General features: G+C 37.9%; 1 protein-coding gene across 1 annotated transcript in view; it reads left to right on the top strand.

Annotated features, from left to right (window-relative positions):
• BMPR1B (bone morphogenetic protein receptor type 1B) overlaps window positions 1–16,359 on the top strand; it is a 729,768-nt gene that overhangs the window by 41,855 nt on the left and 671,554 nt on the right. The window lies entirely within an intron of this gene.

The raw sequence follows: 16,359 nt of genomic DNA on the forward strand, positions 1-16,359 counted from the left end.
ATTTTGTGTAATTTAGTGTTTTTTTGTAATTTAGTTATTGTATTTCATTTAGGTAATTTATTTAATTGTAGTGTTACGTGTTAGTGTAACTCAGGTTAGGTTTTATTTTACAGGTAAATTTGTATTTATTTTAGCTAGGTAGTTAGTAAATAGTTAATAACTATTTAGTAACTATTCTACCTAGTTAAAATAAATACAAACTTGCCTGTAAAATAAATATAAACCCTAAGCTAGCTACAATGTAACTATTAGTTGTATATTGTAGCTAGCTTAGGGTTTATTTTACAGGTAAGTATTTATTTTTAAATACAAATAATTTAGGTAATGATAGCAATTTTTATTTAGATTTATTTTAATTATATTTAAGTTAGGGGGTGTTAGGGTTAGGGTTAGACTTAGGTTTAGGGGTTAATAACTTTAGTATAGTGGCGGCGACGTTGGGGGCGGCAGATTAGGGGTTAATAACTGTAATGTAGGTTGTGGCAATGTAAGGGACAGCAGATAAGGGGTTAATAATATTTAACTAGTGTTTGCGAGGCGGGAGAGCGGCGTATTAGAGGTTAATATGTTTATTATAGTGTCGGTGATGTCCGGAGCGGCAGATTAGGGGTTAATAAGTATAATGCAGGTGTCGGCGATGTCGGGGGCGGCAGATTAGGGGTTATTAAGTGTAAGATTAAGGGTGTTTAGACTCGGGGTTCATGTTAGGGTATAAACATAAAATTTGTTTCCCCATAGCAATCAATGGGGCTGCTTTACGGAGCTTTACGCTGCTTTTTTGCAGGTGTTAGACTTTTTTTCAGCCGGCTCTCCCCATTGATGTCTATGATGAAATCGTGCACGAGCACGTAAAACCAGCTCACCGCTGCCTTAAACAGCGCTGGTATTGGAGTGCGGTATGGAGCTCAATTTTGCGCTACGCTCACTTCTTGCCTGTTTATGAAAACCTGTAATACCAGCGCTGTAGGCAAGTGAGCGGTGACAATAACGTGCAAGTTAATACTGCACCCCTCCTACCGCAAAACTCGTAAGCTAGCCAATTGTCAGTTATTTGTAATTAACAAGCAAATTCAATATCACTGCAATAAACATTTTCTTTCAGAAATTGCCTTAATAGCCTTGAATTTTATATGGATACGCAGTAGCATAAAAGTAGTGAAACCTGATTAATAACGTATATACAGTAATAACACTATAAATAGAATCTGGAACTTTTCTGCATTCCATTTTTGATTTCTGACAAACCCCCCAATTGGTCTTTTTAACAGTGCAACAAGGCTCTGCTTTGTTCTTTAAGACATATATCATGTAGAAAGGAGGTCATGGTACCTTGAATGGGTTTATATTCCTGCTGAAGGCTTAGAGTAATTTGCCAACTTTTGGTGGATTTTTGAGTATTTTATGGAGTTTTGTATAAATCACTCAATCAATGTTTATTTTCTTGCCAAGTTACAAGCTAGAAAGTGATGTAATGTATACTGTAAAGAATATAGCATTAATATGAATGCCCTGTTCTACATCAACTATGCATGCTGGCTGTATAGTCATTACATGCAAAGCACATGCAGCAGACATTTTCTCATTTTGATAATTTAAAGGGACACAGATTAATGATGCTGTAAGACTTTGCAATAAACAGTAAAATGTCTAAAAATGCCATCAACTTTATTTTCTTAAAAATGTTTCTGTACTTTATAAAGTGTCTGACAAAAAATTTAATTTAAAAAATCCCTGTAGATTGTAAGCTTTTTGGAGAAGGGACTCTCCTTTGGCATCTAACAAATATATTTTTTATCTTTTATTCTATTGACTTTATAAAATCAAAGAATTTGAATATGGGTCTTTTGAAATCTGTAGTAGGTATGGACAAAGGCCTCTAGTTATCAAGCCGTCAACTTCAAATACGCTGGAATTCCACAGCGTATTTGTGGCGAGGCTGATTCGCCTTAGTTATCAAGCCCTACACACCGGCAAAAGTAGAATATAGTGACGTAAGCTTCGATCCGCCGGACTCAGTCCGACACAGATCGATTCTTACTTCACTCCAGATGTTCCGCACACACGTTCGGCACAATCTGACTACTTTTGCTAGTCATCAAAAAACTAGCAGGTACGCTCGGCACTTTTCAGGCCCAGCATACCTGGTTTTCAATCCGCCGCCCTGGAGGCGGCGGATCCCATAGGAATCAATGGGAGTCTGACCATAGCGAAAGTTCATGTTCGCTGCTGCCCGACATCCCATTGATTCCTATGGGAGATGTCTGCACCTAACACCCTAACATGTACCCCGAGCCTAAACACCCCTAATCTGTCCCCCCCTACACCGCCGCAACTAAATATAGCTATTACCCCCTAAACCGCCGCTCCCGGAGCCCACCGCCACTCTAATAAACTGATTAACCCCTAAACCGCCGCTCCCGGACCCCGCCACCACTATAATAAATATGTTAACCCCTAAACCGCCGCTCCCGGAGCCCACCACCACTCTAATAAACTGATTAACCCCTAAACCGCCGCTCCTGGACCCCGCCGCCACCTACATAATACCTATTAACCCCTATCCTGCCCCCCTACACCGCCGCCACTATAATAAAATTATTAACCCCTATCCTGCCCCCCTACACCGCCGCAACTATAATACAATTATTAACCCCTAAACCTAAGTCTAACCCTAACCCTAACACCCCCCTAACTTAATATTAATTAAATACATCTAAATATTATAACTCTTATTAACTAAATTAATCCTATTTAAAACTAAATACTTACCTGTAAAATAAACCCTAAGATAGCTACAATGTAATTAATAATTACATTGTAGCTATTTTAGGATTTAAATTTATTTTACAGGTAACTTTGTATTTATTTTAGCTAGTTAGAATAGTTATTAAATAGTTATTAACTATTTAATAACTACTTAGCTAAAAGAAATACAAAATTACCTGTAAAATAAATCCTAACCTAAGTTACAATTAAACCTAACACTACACTATCATTAAATAAATTACCTACAAATAACTACAATTAAATACAATTAAATAAACTAACTAAAGTACAAAAAATAAAAAAACTAAGTTGCAAAAAATAAACAAAATAAGTTGCAAACATTTAAAAAATATTACAACAATTTTAAGCTACTTACACCTAATCTAAGCCCCCTAATAAAATAACAAAGCCCCCCAAAATAAAAAAATGCCCTACCCTATTCTACATTAAAAAGTTAACAGCTCTATTACCTTAAAAGGGCCTTTTGCGGGGCATGCCCCAAAGAATTCAGCTCTTTTGCCTGTAAAAATAAAATACACCCCCCCCAACATTAAAACCCACCACCCACATACCCCTACTCTAACCCAAACCCCCCTTAAATAAACCTAACACTACCCCCCTGAAGATCATCCTACCTTTAGCCGTCTTCAGCCAGCCGACCACCGATGGAGCAGAAGAAGACATCCGGAGCGGCAGAAGTCATCATCCAAGGGGCGCTGAAGAAGTCTTCCATCTGATTGAAGTCAACATCCAGGCGGCGCTGAAGAAGTCTTCCATCCGATTGAAGTCATCATCCAGGCGGCGTCTTCAATCTTCATCCATCCGGAGCGGAGCCATCTTCAGATAAGTCGATGCGGAGCCATCTTCTTCCACCGACGACCGAACGACGAATAACGGTTCCTTTAAGTGACGTCATCCAAGATGGCATCCCTCGAATTCCGATTGGCTGATAGGATTCTAACAGCCAATCGGAATTAAGATAGGAAAAATCTGATTGGCTGATTAAATCAGCCAATCAGATTGAAGTTCAATCCGATTGGCTGATCCAATCAGCCAATCAGATTGAGCTTGCATTATATTGGCTGTTCCGATCAGCCAATAGAATGCGAGATTAATCTGATTGGCTGATTGGATCAGCCAATCGGATTGAACTTCAATATGATTGGCTGATTCAATCAGCCAATCAGATTTTCCTACCTTAATTCCGATTGGCTGATAGAATTCTATCAGCCAATCGGAATTCGAGGGACGCCATCTTGGATGACGTCACTTAAAGGAATCATCATTCGTCGTTCAGTCGTCGGTGGAAGAAGATGGCTCCGCGTCGGCTCGTCTGAAGATAGCTCTGCTCCGCTCCGGATGGATGAAGATTGAAGACGCCGCCTGGATGATGACTTCAATCGGATGGAAGACTTCTTCAGCGCCCCTTGGATGATGACTTCTGCCGCTCCGGATGTCTTCTTCTGTTCCATCGGTGGTCGGCTGGCTGAAGATGGCTAAAGGTAGGATGATCTTCAGGGGGGTAGTGTTAGGTTTATTTAAGGGAGGTTTGGGTTAGAGTAGGGGTATGTGGGTGGTGGGTTTTAATGTTGGGGGGGTTGTATTTTATTTTTACAGGCAAAAGAGCTGAATTCTTTGGGGCATGCCCCGCAAAAGGCCCTTTTAAGGGCTGGTAAAGTAATAGAGCTGTTAACTTTTTAATGAAGAATAGGGTAGGGCATTTTTTTATTTTGGGGGGCTTTGTTATTTTATTAGGGGGCTTAGATTAGGTGTTAGTAGCTTAAAATTGTTGTAATATTTTTTAAATGTTTGTAACTTATTTTTTTTTATTTTTTGTAACTTAGTTTTTTTTATTTTTTGTACTTTAGTTAGTTTATTTAATTGTATTTAATTGTAGTTATTTGTAGGTAATTTATTTAATTAATTTAATGACAGTGTAGTGTTAGGTTTAATTGTAACTTAGGTTAGGATTTATTTTACAGGTAAGTTTGCATTTCTTTTAGCTAGGTAGTTATTAAATAGTTAATAACTATTTAATAACTATTCTAACTAGCTAAAAAAAATACAAAGCTACCTGTAAAATAAATTTAAATCCTAAAATAGCTACAATGTAATTATTAATTACATTGTAGCTATCTTACGGCTAGATTTAGAGTTTTGTCGGTAACGACCCGCGTAGCTAACGCTGGCTTTTTTCCCCCCGCACCTTTTAAATACCGCTGGTATTTAGAGTTCACAGAAGGGCTGTGTTAGGCTCCAAAAAGGGAGCGTAGAGCATAATTTACCGCCACTGCAACTCTCAATACCAGCGGTGCTTACGGACGCGGCCAGCTTAAAAAACGTGCTCGTGCACAATTTCCCCATAGGAAACAATGGGGCAGTTTGAGCTGAAAAAAAACCTAACACCTGCAAAAAAGCAGCGTTCAGCTCCTAACGCAGCCCCATTGTTTCCTATGGGGAAACACTTCCTAAGTCTGCACCTAACACCCTAACATGTACCCCGAGTCTAAACACCCCTAACCTTACACTTATAACCCCTAATCTGCCGCCCCCGCTATCGCTGACACCTGCATATTTTTTTTAACCCCTAATCTGACGATCCCTACACCGCCGCCACCTACGTTATCCCTATGAACACCTAATCTGCTGCCCCTAACACCGCCGACCCCTATATTATATTTATTAACCCCTAATCTACCGCCCCCAACGTCGCCTCCACCTACCTACAATTATTAACCCCTAATCTGCCGACCGGACCTCGCCGCTACTCTAATAAATGTATTAACCCCTAAAGCTAAGTCTAACCCTAACAGCCCCCTAAGTTAAATATAATTTAAATCTAACGAAATAAATTAACTCTTATTAAATAAATTATTCCTATTTAAAGCTAAATACTTACCTGTAAAATAAATCCTAATATAGCTACAATATAAATTATAATTATATTGTAGCTATTTTAGGATTAATATTTATTTTACAGGCAACTTTGTATTTATTTTAACCAGGTACAATAGCTATTAAATAGTTAATAACTATTTAATAGCTACCTAGTTAAAATAATTACAAAATTACCTGTAAAATAAATCCTAACCTAAGTTACAATTAAACCTAACACTACACTATCAATAAATTAATTAAATAAAAAACCTACAATTATCTACAATTAAACCTAACACTACACTATCAATAAGTTAATTAAATACAATACCTACAAATAAATACAATTAAATAAACTAACTAAAGTACAAAAAATAAAAAAGAACTAAGTTACAAACATTTACAAACATTAGAAAAATATTACAACAATTTTAAGCTAATTACACCTACTCTAAGCCCCCTAATAAAATAACAAAGCCCCCCAAAATAAAAAAATGCCCTACCCTATTCTAAAATAAAAATAGAAAAGCTCTGTTACCTTACCAGCCCTTAAAAGGGCCTTTTGCGGGGCATGCCCCAAAGAATTCAGCTCTTTTGCCTGGAAAAAAAAATATACAATACCCCCCCAACATTACAACCCACCACCCACATACCCCTAATCTAACCCAAACCCCCTTAAATAAACCTAACACTAAGCCCCTGAAGATCTTCCTACCTTATCTTCACCACGCCGGGTATCACCAATCGGTCCAGGCTCCGATGTCTTGATCCAAGCCCAAGTGGGGGCTGAAGACGTCCATCCTCCGGCTGAAGTCTTGATCCAAGCCCAAGCGGGGGCTGAAGACGTCCATCCTCCGGCTGAAGTCTTGATCCAAGCGGCGGCTGAAGAAGTCCATCATCGGGCAGAAGTCTTCATCCTATCCGGGCAGAAGAGGAGATCCGGACCGTTAGACATCTTCATCCAAGCGGCATCTTCTATCTTCTTCCATCCGATGACGAGCGGCTCCATCTTCAAGACCTCCGGCGCAGATCCATCCTCTTCTTCCGACGTCCTAAAACAGAATGAAGGTTCCTTTAAGGGCCGTCATCCAAGATGGCGTCCCTCGAATTCCGATTGGATGATAGGATTCTATCAGCCAATCGGAATTAAGGTAGAAAAAATCTGATTGGCTGATTGAATCAGCCAATCAGATTCAAGTTCAATCCGATTGGCTGATTGGATCAGCCAATCAGATTGAGCTCACATTCTATTAGCTGATCGGAACAGCCAATAGAATGCAAGCTCAATCTGATTGGCTGATTGGATCAGCCAATCGGATTGAACTTGAATCTGATTGGCTGATTCCATCAGCCAATCAGAATTTTCCTACCTTAATTCTGATTGGCTGATAGAATCCTATCAGCCAATCGGAATTCGAGGGACGCCATCTTGGATGACGTCCCTTAAAGGAACCTTCATTATGTGTTAGGACGTCGGAAGAAGAGGATGGATCCACGCCGGAGGTCTTGAAGATGGAGCCGCTCGTCGTCGGATGGAAGAAGATAGAAGATGCCGCTTGGATGAAGATGTCTAACGGTCCGGATCTCCTCTTCTGCCCGGATAGGATGAAGACTTCTGCCCGATGATGAACTTCTTCAGCCGCCGCTTGGATCAAGACTTCAGCCGGAGGATGGACGTCTTCAGCCCCCGCTTGGGCTTGGATCAAGACTTTAGACGGAGGATGGACGTCTTCAGCCCCCGCTTGGGCTTGGATCAAGACATTGGAGCCTGGACCGATCGGTGATACCCGGCGTGGTGAATATAAGGTAGGAAGATCTTCAGGGGCTTAGTGTTATGTTTATTTAAGGGGGGTTTGGGTTAGATTAGGGGTATGTGGGTGGTGGGTTGTAATGTTGGGGGAGGGGGTATTGTATGTTTTTTTTTTTCCAGGCAAAAGAGCTGAATTCTTTGGGGCATGCCCCGCAAAAGGCCCTTTTAAGGGCTGTTAAGGTAAAATAGCTTTTCTATTTTTATTTTAGAATAGGGTAGGGCTTTTTTTTTATTTTGGGGGGCTTTGTTATTTTATTAGGGGGCTTAGAGTAGGTGTAATTAGCTTAAAATTGTTGTAATATTTTTTTAATGTTTGTAAATATTTTTTTATTTTTTGTAACTTAGTTCTTTTTTATTTTAGTTAGTTTATTTAATTGTATTTATTTGTAGGTATTGTATTTAATTAATTTATTGATAGTGTAGTGTTAGGTTTAATTGTAGATAATTGTAGGTATTTTATTTAATTAATTTATTGATAGTGTAGTTTTAGGTTTAATTGTAACTTAGGTTAGGATTTATTTTACAGGTAATTTTGTAATTATTTTAACTAGGTAGCTATTAAATAGTTATTAACTATTTAATAGCTATTGTACCTGGTTAAAATAAATACAAAGTTGCCTGTAAAATAAATATTAATCCTAAAATAGCTACAATATAATTATAATTTATATTGTAGCTATATTAGGATTTATTTTACAGGTAAGTATTTAGCTTTAAATAGGATTAATTTATTTAATAAGAGTTAATTTATTTCGTTAGATTTAAATTATATTTAACTTAGGGGGTGTTAGGGTTAGGGTTAGACTTAGCTTTAGGGGTTAATACATTTATTAGAGTAGCGGCGAGGTCCGGTCGGCAGATTAGGGGTTAATAATTGTAGGTAGGTGGAGGCGACGTTGGGGGCGGCAGATTAGGGGTTAATAAATATAATATAGGGGTCGGCGGTGTTAGGGGCAGCAGATTAGGGGTACATAGGGATAACGTAGGTGGCGGCGGTGTGCGGTCGGCAGATTAGGGGTTAAAAAAATTTAATAGAGTGGCGGGGATGTGGGGGGACCTCGGTTTAGGGGTACATAGGTAGTTTATGGGTGTTAGTGTACTTTAGAGCACAGTAGTTAAGAGCTTTATGAACCGGCGTTAGCTCAGAAAGCTCTTAACTCCTGGCTTTTTGCTGCGGCTGGAGTTTTGTCGTTAGATTTCTAACGCTCACTTCAGCCAAGACTCTAAATACCAGCGTTAAAAAGATCCCATTGAAAAGATAGGATACGCAAATGGCGTAGGGGGATCTGCGGTATGGAAAAGTCGCGGCGGCAAAGTGAGCGTTACACCCTTTCCTGACTGACTCTAAATACCAGCGGTAGCCCAAAACCAGCGTTAGGAGCCTCTAACGCTGGTTTTGACGGCTAACGCCAAACTCTAAATCTAGGCATTAGGGTTTATTTTACAGGTAAGTATTTAGTTTTAAATAGGAATAATTTATTTAATGATAGTGTAGTGTTAGGTGTAATTGTAACTTAGGTTAGTTTTTATTTTACTGGTAAATTTCTCTTTATTTTAACTAGGTAGCTATTAAATAGTTAATAACTATTTAATAGCTATTGTACCTAGTTAAAATAAATTGAAATTTGCCTGTAAAATAAAAATAAATCCTAAAATAGATACAATATAATTATTATTTATATTGTAGCTAGATTAGGGTTTATTTAAAGGTAAGTATTTAGTTTTAAATAGGATTAATTTAGTTAATAAGAGTTATAATATTTAGATGTATTTAATTAATATTTAAGTTAGGGGGGGTGTTAGGGTTAGGGTTAGACTTAGGTTTAGGGGTTAATCATTTTATTATAGGTTGCGGCGGTATAGGGGGGGCAGGATAGGGGTTAATAAATTTATTATAGGTGGCGACGGTCTAGGGGGGGCAGATTAGGGGTTAATAAGTTTAATATAGGTGGCGGCGGGGTCTGGGAGCGGCGGTTTAGGGGTTAAACAATTTATTTAGTTGCGGCGGGGTCCGGGATCGGCAGGATAGGGGTTAATACATTTATTATAGGTGGCGGCGGTATAGGGGGGGCAGGATAGGGGTTACTAGGTATAATATAGGTGGCAGTGGGCTCCGGGAGCGGCGTTTTAGGGGTTAATACATTTATTATAGTTGCGGCGGTGCCCGGGAGCGGCGGTTTAGGGGTTAATAACTTTATTTAGTTGCGGGGGGCTCCAGGGGCGCCGGTATAGGGGATAGAACAGTGTAGTTTAGTGTGAGTGCTTAGTGACAGGCTAGCAATAAAGCTGGAAAAAAGCCGAAGAGCAACGAGATCGGATGAGTGATAACTATCACAGTCCGCTGCTCATCGCCCCATACTTGGTGCGCAGCATTTTGACAGCTTTATTGATAACTTTGGCAAGATTATTCAGGTCCGCGGCGGCGATGGTAGGCGAGCTTAGGCGGGCGTATTGGGGCTGGTGATGACAGGTAAGTAGACACATTGATAACTAGAGGCCAAAGGCTTCAACACATTTGCTAAAAGTAATTAATGTGGCTCACATTTGCCCATTTTTAATGTGTGTCAAATGTTTGTTGGATATTCAGAATTCATTCTAACTTCCCATGATCAAACTTTAAGGGACGCTAAACCCAAATTGTTTTCTTTCGTGATTGAGGTAGAGAATACAATTTTAAACAACATTCCAATTTACTTCTATTATCTAATTTGCTTCATTTTTTAGATATCCTTTGTTGAAGAAATAGCAATGCACATGGGTGAGCCAATCACACAAGGCATCTATATGCAGCCACCAATCAGCATTTACAGAGCCTATTTAGGATATCAAGAGAATGAAGCAAATTAGATAATAGAAGTAAATTAGAAACTTTTTTAAAATTGCATGTTCTTTCTAAATCATGAAAGAAGCAATTTGGGTGTTATGTCCCTTTAATATTCAGTTGCTGATTCTTATAGATTTCAGTTTCTGTTTATGTGAACATTTTAAAATAATATTTGAATTCTATATTTCACATATATGAATGTTTATATTAAAACGTTTTAACGACAATAAGAATGTCAAGGGAATATCTGATCTTCCTTTTAAATGTCAAATCCGCTGTAGCGCATCATGTCCACCAGACATTGATAAATGCTGACAGCAGGGGATGTCAATCAACCCGATCGTATGAGATCAGAAAGATTGATGTCTGCTGCCTCAGAGGAGGCGTACGAGTTAACGAGCAGTGGTCTTAAGACTGCTGCTTCTTAAAGTAAAAGTCAACCATTGCGTTTTTGAAATGATAAGGTTGACTGTTGAAACAAATAAAGAGCACTTTCATTCATGAAGTATAAGATAGTTCATGCAGAAAGTGCCTTTATTCATTTCAACCATTCGCCGTTCTTAGCTGCTACAGCAGCCCACGGCAAAAAAATATTTTTGCTAAGAGGTGACGTTTTCACCTCTTAGCAAATAGCCGTGCGATAAATCCGGCTCCCATGGGCGCCAAACTGTATTTACCACACGGCTATTGGCTAAGAGGTGAAAATGTCACCTCTTAGCAAAAATATTTTTTTGCCGTGGGCTGCCGTAGAAGCTAAGAACGGCAAACAGTTGAAACAAATAAAGGCACTTTCTGCATGAAGTATCTTATACTTCATGAATGAAAGTGCCCTTTATTTGTTTCAACAGTCAACCCTAGCATTTCAAAAATGCCATGGTTGACTTTCACTTTAACTCCTGTTTCCGGCGAGCCTGAAGGCTCACACGGAAACAGGGGTATACGACCCCATTCGGGCCGTGATAAATTGTCCCCTTAGAGTGATAGCTAAAGACTTACACTAGTCTATGAAACATGCTAACATCTCAGTTGACGAGTCTACAATACGAAAAATACTAAACAAGAACTGTGTTCATGGTAGGACACCACATATGAAGCCCTTGACTACAACATATTCTGTGGACAGATGAAACCAAAGTTGAGCTGTTTTGAAAGGAACTTACAATGCTATGTGTTGAGAAAAGGCACAACACACCAACATCAAAACCTCATCCAAACTGTAAATCATGATTTGGTCTGCTTTGCTGCCTGAGGGCCTAGGCAGCTTGCTATCATAATGGAAAAAATATTTCTTAGTTTATCAACACATTTTGTAATAAAATGTAAGCCATCTGTCTGTCAATTGAAGGTTAGCAGAAGTTGGGTGATACACCAGAACAGAATAGCTTTATTAGCAGAAGACATGGCTTTTGGAGTGGTCCAGTTAGAATACTGACCTCAATCCATTTGAGATGATGTGGCAGGACTCAAGAGAGCTATTCACATTAGGAATCTAAAGTATAACACTGAAATAAAACATTTATCTAAAGAGAAGAGTGGTCCAAAATTCCTCCTAACCATTGTGAAGGTCTAATTTGCAACTACAGGAATTTGTTTTTTAGATTCGGGTTGATGTTATTGCTGCCAAATAAGGATTCACATATTTTTTTCAGTCCTACACTGAGAATATTTACAGTTTCCTCAATAAGTACAAAACATTATGCTTGTATGCGATGTGCTATATTTATGTGCTGTTTGTTTCAAGGGATCATAAACCCATGATTCAGATACAGCAGATACATCATGCAATTTTAAGCAACTTTCTAATATTCTTCTTTCTCTTGCTATCTTTATTTTAAAAGCAGGAATGTAAAGCTTATGAGCGGACCCATTATTGGTTCAGCACCTTGGATAGCGCTTGCTTATTGGTGACTACATACAGCCAACCAATAGGCAAGCGTAAACCAGGTTCTGAACCAAAAATGGGCCGGCTCCTAAACTGTACATTCCTGCTTTCTAAATAAAGATAGCAAAAGAACAAACAAAAATTGATAATATGAGTCAATTAGAAAGTTGCTTAAAGGGACAGTCAACACCAGAATTTTTGTTGTTTTAAAAAAATAGATAACCCCTTAATTACCAATTCCCCAGTTTTGCATAACCAACACAGTTATAATTATACACATTTTACCTCTGTAATTACCTTGTATATAAGCCTCAGCAGACTGCCCCCTTATTTCAGTTCTTTTGACAGACTTGCATTTTAGCCAATCAGAGCTGACTCCATGGTAAAATCACTTGCATGAGCTCAAAGTTATCTATATGAAACACGTGAACTAATGCCCTCTAGTGGTGAAAAACTTTCAAAATGCATTTAGATTAGAGGCAGCCTTCAAGGTCTAAGAAATTAGCATATAAACCTCCTAGGTTTAGCTTTCAACTAAGAATACCAAGAGAACAAAGCAAAATTGGCGATAAAAGTAAATTGGAAAGTTGTTTAAAATTACATGCCCTATTTGAATCATGAAAGTTTTTTTTGGACTTGACTGTCCCTTTAAAATCACATGCTCTATCTGAATCATTTGGAATAAGTATCCCTTTAAGTAATGTGTTTCTCTATTGTAACTTAGATGAAGATCAGATTTAATTTTATGAATAAATTATGCAAAATTACAGGTTATTCCAAATCATTCCCATAATGTTTTTGCTACTGTATGTGCTCTGCTCCATTCTGTAATACACTTCAGTGCATGGTTCGACAAACCCAAGTGCCAGGGAGCCACTGGCTCCTTGAAATGAGGCCCTGGAACCATGTTTTAGTGTCTCCAAGACACCCATGGTACTAAAATGTACTTTTGTGGTTCTAGATCCTTTCTAGGCCTTGCAGCTGTGGAAAAGAAATCCAACTTGTATTGGGTTACTATAGGATGTATGTGTATGTAATAAATAAGTGTGTGTGTATATGTATGTGTGTGTATATATATATATATATATATATATATATACTGTATATATATATATATGTATATATATATATATATATATATATATATACACATACATACATGCACACTCATATGTATATGTTTGTATACATATTTGTTTACTAATATACTATAAGATCTATATCTGTAGAGATGGACAAAAGTTTCTTGCTCCTAAATTTATGGGCTGGCTCCTAGATTTTGAAAAATTTCTCGAGCACTGCTTTGATGAATCAGTGCCATAAAATTTCCCAAAGCAGAAGTTCTGTGTGGCACAATTCTTAATATCATCAAGTGCTGCACCAAAGAGTGACATAGCTGTCATTCACATTCCCACCTAGCTGTCAGGCAGCTATGCACAGTGCTATCCTTCCATTCACTCCTTTGCAGGTCTGGAATGTGGTGCTTGAGAGACGACACACCACACACGACAAACCAACGAAGCAAACAGCAACCCGGAGTGTATGAAGGTTTGAAGCCTACGGAGAGATTACAGGGCCAGGTGTCTGAGGTCTGATGTTGGTATGAGCTGTCAAGAAGGACATCAGGGCCTGTGTCTTCTCTGATGTTAATAATAATAATAATAATAATAATAATAATTATATTCTTTATTTATATTTAAACTTGATTCTAAAAAATAGGCTGGCACATCAATTCACAGATAAATGAAATTATTATGAAAGTGCTATAGACATAAAAGGGACATAATTACTTTGTAATTGTTATAGAAAATGTTTAATTATTAACGACAAAAAACTATTTTATAGAATATTTTCTTTACATACTTTTGTAAACCTTCCTTTTTTTGAAAATTTGAAGAGGAAACTGCAGACTTCACAAGCCGTGCCCTGTGACACATTCGTCACTAAATGGCCTCAATAGAGGTGGTCAGATAACAAACTACAAAACAATTGAACTTTTGCTAACAAAATGATAGTGACTAGCTTTGACTACTCCCTTAACAAGTCTGAATTTGCTCCTGTCATGGGATACATTTGACCATTGAAAAATAACTGTAGCAAACAATGTATTCATGAATACATAAATGTTCACCCCTATCTATTATGTTAATTTATTTCAAGAATGCAGAATAATGTTGCAATTACAAAGTTGTTTTATTATGTCTCTTTAAAGTCAAGGACTAAAATAAATAATAAATCTATGATCCAAGCGCAGTTCAGTACACAAGTTTTTCTGCAGTGCTGCAAAATGATATGTGTGCTCTAGGAGATTGACTTCACATTTCTTGTGTTTGTTTGTAATTATTGATTTGTACTTGTTGTACATGTTCCTTTAGTGGATTATGATATCGTTTAATGGACCAACAAATTCAAGTTTTTTTATTCCATAAGCTTTCAAGACTTTACTGGTCTTTAGACATTATCTGTAGGAACATAACAGCAACAACCCGTTTTCTGTTTCTTGAGCAGCTACATATCCCAAACTGATATAGAGGGAGTACAAGGAATGCATGATATATGAACAAAGAAAATATGTTTAAAACCTGCAGACTGTTAACAGGCTTGTATAAAGTGTTTAAATATCAAACCTGAGTTTTAGAACAAGATAAAAAGCAAAAAGTGTATAAACAACTAATTTCCAATCAGCATAAAATAGAAAACAGAAGATTTGTGAGATAGTGCTGTATAATAAAAAGATAATGGAATTAATCTACTCTGAATTCCAAATAAGTAGTAAAAAAAATTCTGACAAATTAATTTTTTCTCCTATTTTCCAGCCCCTTGTATCATGTGACAGACATCAGCCAATCACAGACTAGTATATGTATACCCAGTGCACATGCTCAGTAGGATCTTGTTACCAAGAAAGTGTGTATAAAAAAAGACTGTGCAAAATGTTATAATGGAAGTAAATTGGGAAGTATCTTACAACTGCATTCTATGGGGCCTATCTATGAAGCTCCGAATGGAGCTTTATGCTCCGTGTTTCTGGTGAGCCTGCAGACTCACCAGAAACAGCAGTTATGAAGCACCGGTCACAAAGACCGCTGCTCCATAACCTGTCCGCCTGCTCTGAGCAGGCGGACAGACATCGCCGGAAATCAACCTGATCGAGTACGATTGGGTTGATTGACACCCCCTGCTGGCGGCCCATTGGCCGCAAGTCTGCAGGGGGCGGTCGTTGCACCAGCAGCTCTTGTGAACTGCTGGTGCAATGCTGAATACGGCGAGCATATTGCTCGCCGTATTCAGCGAGGTCTGGCGGACCTGATCTGCACTGTCGGATCAGGTCCGCCATACTTTAATAAATTGGGGCCTCTATCTGAATAATGAAAGTTTATTTTGACTTGAGTATCCCTTTAAATAAATTTGTGAATTTTGTCAGAACCTCAAAAGAATGAGAAAGATAAACAAATACCTGCTTGGCTTGTCATTTGGGGTGTCATTGTTAAATAATATGTTTATAATTTGTTAAAAAGGACAAATGTATGTCCAGTATTGAGCATATGTGTATGATCAAACAATAGGCAAAAATAATTTTATGTATTTCAGAGTAGCCCTTGTGTTTTGCATTTAAGTAAACTAGAGGGGCGTCATTCAGTGAAAAAGAGAAGGGAAATGGATTATGTAGAATATGACTGACTGTAAGTAATTTGCCATTGCATAAAATCTGTATAAGAAAGTGTCAAAATGGAATGCAAATATCACAAACAAGCTGAAGGCAATCTCTTTCATTTATGTTAATTAGTCTTATATATAACAAGGTTGGCAGGATTTTTAAGCTATTTTAGTTTCAGGGAAAACAATATATACTTTTCTGTACATACATAATATTTCTTGGAGCTTTATTCATTGGTTAATTGGAGATTTCATGTAGGAGTGCTCCTAACCACGAAAAGCAGTAGAATGAAAATACTCATTAGAATCTATATCAAGGACACATATTTTAATGTCTCTTCAGTTTATTTAAAACTTTGCTAACCAGCTTGTCAAATATTTCTCCTTTCCGTGGCTGAAATAGCAATGCACAATTGCAATAAAGATAAGAAAGCTGAGCTTTACCACGACTTTATAAGGTAGCAATAATTATAGACGATAAACTATTTCTGTGTGGTAAAACAGTGAATCTAAATAATGTATGGCTGTGCACAAGTGATTGTC

Source organism: Bombina bombina, chromosome 2 (assembly GCF_027579735.1).
Source record: "Bombina bombina isolate aBomBom1 chromosome 2, aBomBom1.pri, whole genome shotgun sequence".
Taxonomy (NCBI): Eukaryota; Metazoa; Chordata; class Amphibia; order Anura; family Bombinatoridae; genus Bombina; species Bombina bombina.